The sequence below is a fragment of the Meles meles genome, chromosome X, assembly GCF_922984935.1.
Source record: "Meles meles chromosome X, mMelMel3.1 paternal haplotype, whole genome shotgun sequence".
Classification (NCBI taxonomy): domain Eukaryota; kingdom Metazoa; phylum Chordata; class Mammalia; order Carnivora; family Mustelidae; genus Meles; species Meles meles.
In genome coordinates this window covers 36,820,455-36,829,022 of record NC_060087.1, presented here as the reverse complement: position 1 = coordinate 36,829,022, position 8,568 = coordinate 36,820,455, and positions in this window count along the sequence as shown.

Genomic DNA, 8,568 nt, shown 5'->3' with positions numbered 1-8,568 from the left:
CTCCCGGCTCAGCATGAACCCTGCTTCTGCCTCTCCCACTCCCCTTGCGTGTGTTCCCTCTCTCACTGTGTCTCTCTCTGTCAAATAAAGTCCTTAAAAAAAAAAGTTTATTCGTAGACATTTTATTCTTTTTGGTGCAATTGTAAATGAGGTTGTTTTCTTCATCTCTCTGCTACTTCATCACGAGTGTATAGAAATGCAGTAGATTTTTGTATATTGATTTTGTATTCTGCGGCTTAACTGAATTCATTGATTAGTTCTGGTAGATTTTTGGTGGAGTCTTGAAGGTTTTCTATATATAGTATCACGTCATCTGCAAATACTGAAAGCTTTATTTTTTCCTTACCAATTTAGATGCCTTTTATTTCTTTTTGTTGTCTGACGGCTGAGGCTAGGACTTCAGGACTATGTTGAATGAAAGTGATGAGAATGGACATCCTTGTCTTGTTCCTGACATTAAGGGAAAAGCTCTCAGTTTTTCACCATTGAGGATGATGTTAGCTGTGGATTTTTCATAGATGGCCTTTATTATGTTTAGGTGTGTTCCTACTACCCCTACTTTGTTGAGAGTTTTTTTTATCATGAATGGCTGTAGTACTTTGTCAAACGCTTTTTCTGCATCTACTGAAATGATCATGTGGCTTTTATCGTTTCTCTTGTTGATGGGATGGATCACGTTGATTGATTTGTGAATATTGAACCACCCTTGCATAAGGAACCCTGGAATAAATCCACTTGATTGTGGAGAAGGATTTTTTAAAATGTACTGTTGGATTTAGTTTGCTGATATTTTGTTGAGAATTTTTGCATTTGTGTTCCTCAACAACATTGGCCTGTTCTCTCTCTTCTTTTTTTTGTGGTGTCTTTTTTCCCCCCCAAGATTTTATTTATTTGACAGAGACACAGCAAAAGAGGAAACACAAGCAGGGGGAGTGGGAGAGGGAGAAGCAGGCTTCCCACTGAGCAGGGAGCCCCACGCAGGGCTCAATCCCAGGACCCGAGCCAAGGCAGACACTTAACGACTGAAACACCCAGGCACCTCTTTTGTGGTCTTTGTCTGGTTTTGGAGTCAGGGTAATGTTGCCCTCATAGAATGAATTTGGAAGCTCTCCTTTCTCATCTGTTTTTTGGCATAGTTTTTGAAGAATAGGTGTTAACTCTTCTTTACAAGTTTGGTAGAGGGGCGCCTGGGTATTTCAGTCCATTAAGTGTCTGCCTTCAGCTCAGATCATGATCCCAGGGTTCTGGGATCGAGCCCCACATCAGGCTCCCTGCTCAGTGGGGAGTCTGCTTCTCCCTCTCCCTCTGCTGCTCCCCCTGCCTGTGCTCTCCTACTCTCTCTCTGTCAAATAAGCCAATAAAAATAAAATAAAAATAAAATTTTGGTAGAATTCCCTTGTGAAGCCATCTGGTCCTGGACTTTTGTTTGATGGAAGTTTTTTGATCAGTGATTCAGTTTCATGGCTGGTAACCGGTCTGTTCATATTTTCTATTTCTTCCTGATTCAGTTTTGGGAGGTTATGTTTCTAGGAATTTATCCATTTCTTCTAGGTTGTCCAATTTGTTTGCATATAATTTTTCATAATATACTCTAATAATCCTTTGTATTTCTATGATGTTGGTTGTCATTCCTCCTGTTCATTTCTGATTTTGTTTGAGTCCCCCCTTCTCTCTCTCTCTCTTTTTTTTTTAAGATTTTATTTATTTATTTGACAGAGAGAAATCACAAGAGAGGCAGGCAGAGAGAGAGGAAGGGAAGCAGGCTCTCCGCTGAGCAGAGAGCCCAATGTGGGACTCGATCCCAGGACCCTGAGATCAGGACCTGAGCTGAAGGCGGCGGCTTAACCCACTGAGCCACCCAGGCGCCCTCTCTTTTTTTTTTTTTAATCAGCGTGGCTAAAGGTTTGTCAACTTTGTTGATCTTCTCAAAGAACCACCTCCTGGTTTCATTGATCTGTTCCATTGTTTTTTAGTTTCTAGTTCATTTATTTCTGCTCTAATGTTTATCATTTCCTTCATCCTACTTGTTTTGGCTTTTGTTCTTTTTTTTTTTTCTGACTCTTTTTATTGTAAGGTTAGGCTGTTTATGTGAAACTTTTCTTGCTTCTTGAGGTAGGATTGCTGTAATCTTTCTTCGAACAGCTTTTGCTGCATGCCAAGGATTGTGGACCACTGTGTTTTCATTTTTATTCATCTTTATATATTTTTTGATTTCCTCATTGATGTTTTTGTTGACCCATTCATTGTTTAGTGGCATTTTATTTAACCTCCACATATTTGTGTTCTGTCCAGGTTCTTTCCCTGTGGTTTCTTTCTGGTTTTATAACATAGTCTTCGGAAAAGATGCATGATTTGATTTACGTCTTTTTGAATTTGTTGAGACTTGTTTTGTGGTTTAATGTGATCTTTTCTGGAGAATATTTCATGTGCACTTGAATGTGTTTTCTGCTGTTTTAGGATGGAATGTTCTGAATATATCTGCTAGACCCATCTGGTCCAATGTCTCATTCAAAGCCACTCTTTCCTTGTTGATTTTCTGTTTGGATGTTCTATCCATTGATGTAAGTGTGGTATTAAAGTCCCCTATTATTATTGTATTATGATTGGTTTCTTCCTTTATGTTTGTTAATTGCTGCTTTATGGAATTTGGGTGCTTCCATGTCGGGTGCATAAATATTTATAATTGTTGTACCTTCTTATAGGGTTATTCCCTTTATGCTTATGTGGTGTCCTTCTTTGTCTCATTATTTGGAGAGGGGCCCAGTCTTTATTTATTTTATTTTTTGTTAAGTGGGCTCCATTCTCAGCATGGAACCCAATGTGGAACTTAAACTCAGGACCCTGAGATCAAGACCAGAGCTGAGATCAAGAGTCAGACAGTTGGGGCGCCTGGGTGGCTCAGTGGGTTGAAGCCTCTGCCTTCGGCTCAGGTCATGATCCCGGGGTCCTGGGATTGAGCCCCCCATAGGGCTCTCTGCTCAGCAGGGAGTCTGCTTCCTCCTCTTTCTCTCTGCCTGCCTCTCTGCCTACTTGTGATCTGTCTGTCAAATAAATAAATAAAAAATCTTTAAAAAAAAAAAAAAAGAGGGATGCCTGGGTGGCTCAGTCAGTTTAGCCGCTGCCTTCAGCACAGGTCGTGATCCCAGAGTCCTGGGATCGACTCCCACATCGGGCTCCTTGCTCGGCGGGGAGCCTGCTTCTCTCTTAGCCTCTGCCTACCACTCTGTCCGCTTCTGCGCACTCTCTCTCTCTCTGACAAATAAATAAATAAAATATTAAAAAAAAAAAAGAGTCAGACAGTTAACTGACTGAGCCACCCAGGTGCCCCTACAGTCTTTATTTTATTTTATTTTTTAGATTTTATTTATTTATTTGACAGACAGAGATCACAAGCAGGCAGAGAGGCAGGCAGAGAGAGAGAGGAGGAAGCAGGCTCCCTGCTGAGCAGAGAGCCCGATGCAGGGCTTGATCCCAGGACCCTGGGATCATGACCTGAGCCAAAGGCAGAGGGTTCAACCCACTGAGCCACCCAGGCACCCCTACCGTCTTTATTTTAGAGTCTATTTGTCTGGGGCCCCTGGGTGGCTCTGTCGTTAAGCGTCTGCTTTTGGCTCTCGTCATGATCCCAGGGTCCTGGGATCCAGTCTCACGTCCAGCTCCCTGCTCAGTGGGGGTCTGCTTCTCCCTCTCCAGCTTCCCTGTATTTGTGTTCCCTCTCTCACTATCTCTCTCTGTCATAAATAAGTAAAGTCAATTTTGTCTGCTATGTAAGTATAGCTACCCCAGCTTTCTTTTCACTTCCATTTGCATGATAAATGTTTTTCCATTCCTTCACTTTCAATCTGTTTGTGTGTTGGGATCTGAATCAATTTTTTCCTTTTCTTTTTTTTTTTTTTAAAGGAGACCAACATTGGTTTGCCAACTTTGCGTTTTGGCAAGTTAGAGAATTAAAAAAACCACAACAACCCACTAGTATCATCATCATAAAAGAATGGACATTCGAATTTTAAAAGGTCCAAAGATCCTATAATCCCATAGGACTGTCTTTTAAAAGGACCAATTTCAGTTTTATGAGCATCTTACCGTGGTGGGTTTTTGTTGTTGTTGTTGTTTTTAAAGATTTTATTGATTTATTTGACAGAGATCACAAGCAGGCAGAGAGGCAGGCAGAGAGAGAGGAAGGGAAGCAGGCTCCCCGCTGAGCAGAGAGCCCGATTCGGGGCTCGATCCCAGGACCCTGAGACCATGACCTGAGCCAAAGGCAGAGGCTTTAACCCACTGAGCCACCCAGGCACCCCTTACTGTGGTGTTTTGACTTCTCTCATCTGCCTCATGTTGACCAGACAGATCCTCAGAGTACGAGGTTTGGAGAGGGGCCCAGTGTTTAGAAACCCACCCTCCCTGGATCCCTTCCTTAAGACCCCTGGGAGCTTCCCATCTGGTTATCTTGTTTTCTTCTTTAGTTATTCTTACCAGTTTGCTTTTTTAAAACTTTATTGATTCCTTAAATATTAAAAATTAAACATGGGGGAGGGTATGTGCTATGGGGAGTGCTGTGAATTTTGTAAGACTGATGAATCACAGACCTGCACCCTTGAAACAAACAATACATTATATATCAATAGAAAAAAACTAAAAATTAAAAAAAAAAATCTTTGGGGACATCTGGCTGATTCAGTTATCCCTTCAGTCGTTTTATTTACTTAAAAACAAATAAGCTTTAAAATTTTATTGAGTAATAATTGACCAATTATAATTGTATATAAAGTGTACAACATCATTTGATATACATATATATTGTAGAATGATTGCCAAGATCAAAATAGTTGACACATCCATCGCCTCGCATAGTTAAAACATAGTTGGCTCTGTGTGTGTGTGTGTGTGTGTGTGTGTGTGTGTGTGTGTGTGTGTGGTGAGCATGTTTAAGATCTATTCTAAACAGGGATGCCTGGGTGGCTCAGTGGGTTAAAGCCTCTGCCTTCGGCTCGGGTCATGATCCCAGGGTCCTGGGATCGAGCCCCGCATCGGGCTCTCTGCTCAGCAGGGAGCCTGCTTCCTCCTCTCTCTCTGCCTGCCTCTCTGCCTACTTGTGATTTCCGTCTGTCAATTAAATAAATAAAATCTTAAAAAAAAAAACTGAAGATTTGTGCCCTTTGATGTACTTCAGCCCATGTAAGTTTTCTTTCTTTTTTTTTTTTAAATATTTTATTTATTTGACAGAGAGAAATCACAACTAGGCAGAGAAGCAGGCAGAGAGAGAGGAGGAAGCACGCTCCCTGCAGAGCAGAGAGCCCGACGCGGGGCTCGATCCCAGGGCCCCGGGATCACGACCCGAGCCGAAGGCAGAGGCCTCAACCCACTGAGCCACCCAGGCGCCCCTCTTTTTTTTTTTTTTAAAGATTTTATTTATTTATTTGACAGAGAGAGAAATCACAACTAGGCAGAGAGGCAGGCAGAGAGAGAGGAGGAAGCAGGCTCCTTGCTGAGCAGAGAGCCCGATGCGGGGCTCGATCCCAGGACCCTGAAATCATGACCTGAGCCGAAGGCAGTGGCTTAATCCACTGAGCCACCCAGGCGCCCCCCCCCCATGTAGGTTTTCTTAATCAGGCATTTGTGGGGTCTTTGGCTAATCACTGGTCAAATCAGAACCTCTTGTAGCAGAGATCTCTTAGTGGTGAGCGACATTTATCTTCCCCCACAAGAGCCAGTATCGGGGCGAAAATGATGCTTGTGGGTTGCATTTATTTTCAATCCCAGTGAAAACAGCTTTGAGTCCCATGGGGAAAATGTATTTTCTTCCAGGGTAGAAAGCAATCAAGGAGATTTATGCTAATGAGAGATTGGTGCTGCTTTCCAGTTACTAAAATGGTAATATCTGGCATAGTTGAGAACTGGCTACCTAGAGGCAGCTTTCTAATTCCTTACAGTAAAATTCATTGACAGGGGCGCCTGGGTGGCTCAGTTGCTAAGACTCTGCCATGGGCTCAGGTCCTATCCTGGGATCGAGCCCCGCATCGGGCTCCCTGCTCAGCGGGGAGTCTGCCTCTCCCTCCCGCTTGCCCTGCTTGTGTTCCCTCTCTCACTGTGTCTCTGTCAAATAAATAAAATCTTAAAAAATAAATAAATAAAGTTCATCGACGGGCTGAGGGTACAGGTAAAGAGAAGGGCACAAAACCGTCTACTACCAGCAGGAGGCTTCATTGCTTCCCACTTGATCCATCTGACTTGTTTCGATCCCAGACAGGAGACCAACCTGTGAAGACTTCTCTGTCCTTAGTACACTGTAAACCGCACACTTCAGTCGGAACAGGGGTGCTTTCTAAGGTGGAGTTAACAGCCGCTGCTCGAAACAGCTGCTGTCCACGGGGCGCTCAGGTTTGCCAAGAGGTCCTTAAGGAAGCCCAGAGTGAACCTACTGGAATCACTGTTTATGAAGGCCTTAAAAAAACTACAAAAATAAGGGCTTCTGTGTTACCAGGCAGATTTTACAGATAGATTGTAAGTCAAATCATTGTGCCGCTGAGACATGTATTTTTACTAAATCATTCCAGTCAGCCCTAGCTGACCACAACCATGACAAAGAATTTGATCGGGGGCATCTCGGTGGCTCAGTTGGTGAAGCATCTGTCTTGGGCTCAGGTCCCTGCTCAGTGGGCCCTGTTGCCCTGCCCCTGCGTGTGCACATTCTCTCTCTCTCTCTCTCTCTCGTGCCCATTCCTACTCTCTCTCTCTAACAAATAAGTAAAATCTTAAAAAAAAACTTTAAAGAGAATTTGATCCGGTTGATGCTGAGGTGTGGCATTTATGCCCTGGAGTCCAACTGTGCGGGTTCCATTCCCCGAGGGAGCACTGTGAACTCATGTCCTTACCCCTGGGTTGCGGCTCCGGGCTAAGGGACTTCCCAGCAGGGCCAGTGGAGTGTGACGTGGTTAGAGAGACGTCAAAGCTGGGAACTGTTATTAATGAGCCAGCGGAGGAAGAACAGGGTACAGAAAACTTGGAGACCGGCGCCTGGGTGGCTCATTGGGTTAAGCCTCTGCCTTCGACTCCAGGTCATGATCTCAGGGTCCTGGGATCGAGCCCCGCATCGGGCTCTCTGCTTGGCCGGGAGCCTGCTTCCCACCCTCTCTGCCTGCCTCTCTGTCCCTACTTGTGGTCTCTCTCTGTCAAATAAATAAATAAAATCTTAAAAACAAAAACTTGAGAGATCACATGATTGAGGACATGCTTCCATATTCATTTCCTTCTGCCTGCCCTTACAGGCAAGAGCGTGCTTTGACCGAGGAGGACTCAGAATTGTCCGCCAGGTCGCAATTCTCAAATGGGTTTTCATCGTTAAAAAAATGATTAAAAAAAACCCCAGAGTGGGGGGTGGGGGGTGGGGTGCACCTGGCTGACTCAGGTTGTAGAGCTTGTGACTGTTGTTCTCCGGGTGGTGAGTTCAAGCCCCACCTTGCGAATGGAGCCTACTTTAAAAAATAATAAAATAAGTAAAAAAAAAAAAAATTAAAACCCAAAAAACTCCTGGAAGTAGGCCCTTCTCTGGAAGCAGCAGCATTGCTGCTCTTGACATTTAGTAAAGGCCCGAAAGCTCCAGAAGCTGCACTTTTCTTATTTAGGGCAGTTTCATTAGATTTTGTGCTTTGGGGGCGCCTGGGTGGCTCAGTGGGTTAAGCCTCTGCCTTCGGCTCAGGTCATGATCTCAGGGTCCTGGGATCGAGTCCCGCATCGGGCTCTCTGCTTGCCAGGGAGCCTGCTTCCTCTCTCTCTCTCTGCCTGCCTCTCTGCCTACTTGTGATCTCTGTCTGTCAAATGAATAAATAAAATCTTAAAAAAAAAAAAGATTTTGTGCTTTGGTAGTAAACTAAGAAAGCAGAAGAAAAAAAGATCACCTATTGGGGGAAAAAAAAATCCAACACTTACCAAGAGTTTATTCTATGAATGAATGGCTTTCAAACCCTTTTTTGTTGTTGAACTCTGTCCCGCACCCCCCACCGTGCAAACCCAAAGCCCAGCCTTGGGTTTTCTCCGACAGAGTGAAACCGGTTTGTGGACAAAAAACATCTTTAATCTCCTCCCTGCAGCTCCCCTGGGGGCGCAGTAGTTGTCCTGGGGGAAGGGAGGAGGGTAGGACCGTTTACCAAACAGTCCCTGCGCAGCTGTGACAGGCCGTCGATCTCTTCCGAGAGAGAAGACCTTATAGGTTCCTCCCTGAGCGGCGCGGGGCCACCTCCCCCGGCTCCCCTCCGGCGGGTGACAGTGGACCCGCCGCCGGGAGAGCCCCCGCGCGGCGTCCAGTGCTTTTGAACTTCGGGCTCCCGTGGGCCTGACTCGTTTGACCCCCAGCGTAAGACAAAGAAAAGAGATTTTGGGGTTCCCTCTCCCTGCCGAGCCACCCCGGGAAAGCCTTTTCAAGCGCTCGGAGCAGAGCTTTCGCCCCAGGACGAGGCCATTCTACCTCCCTCGCAGGGTGATGAGGCTTGGAGCCCTCCTGTCCGCGGAGAACTGGATAATCTAGTCTTCGCGTCGTCCTGTTGGACAGCAAAGACACCCTACGGATGAAGC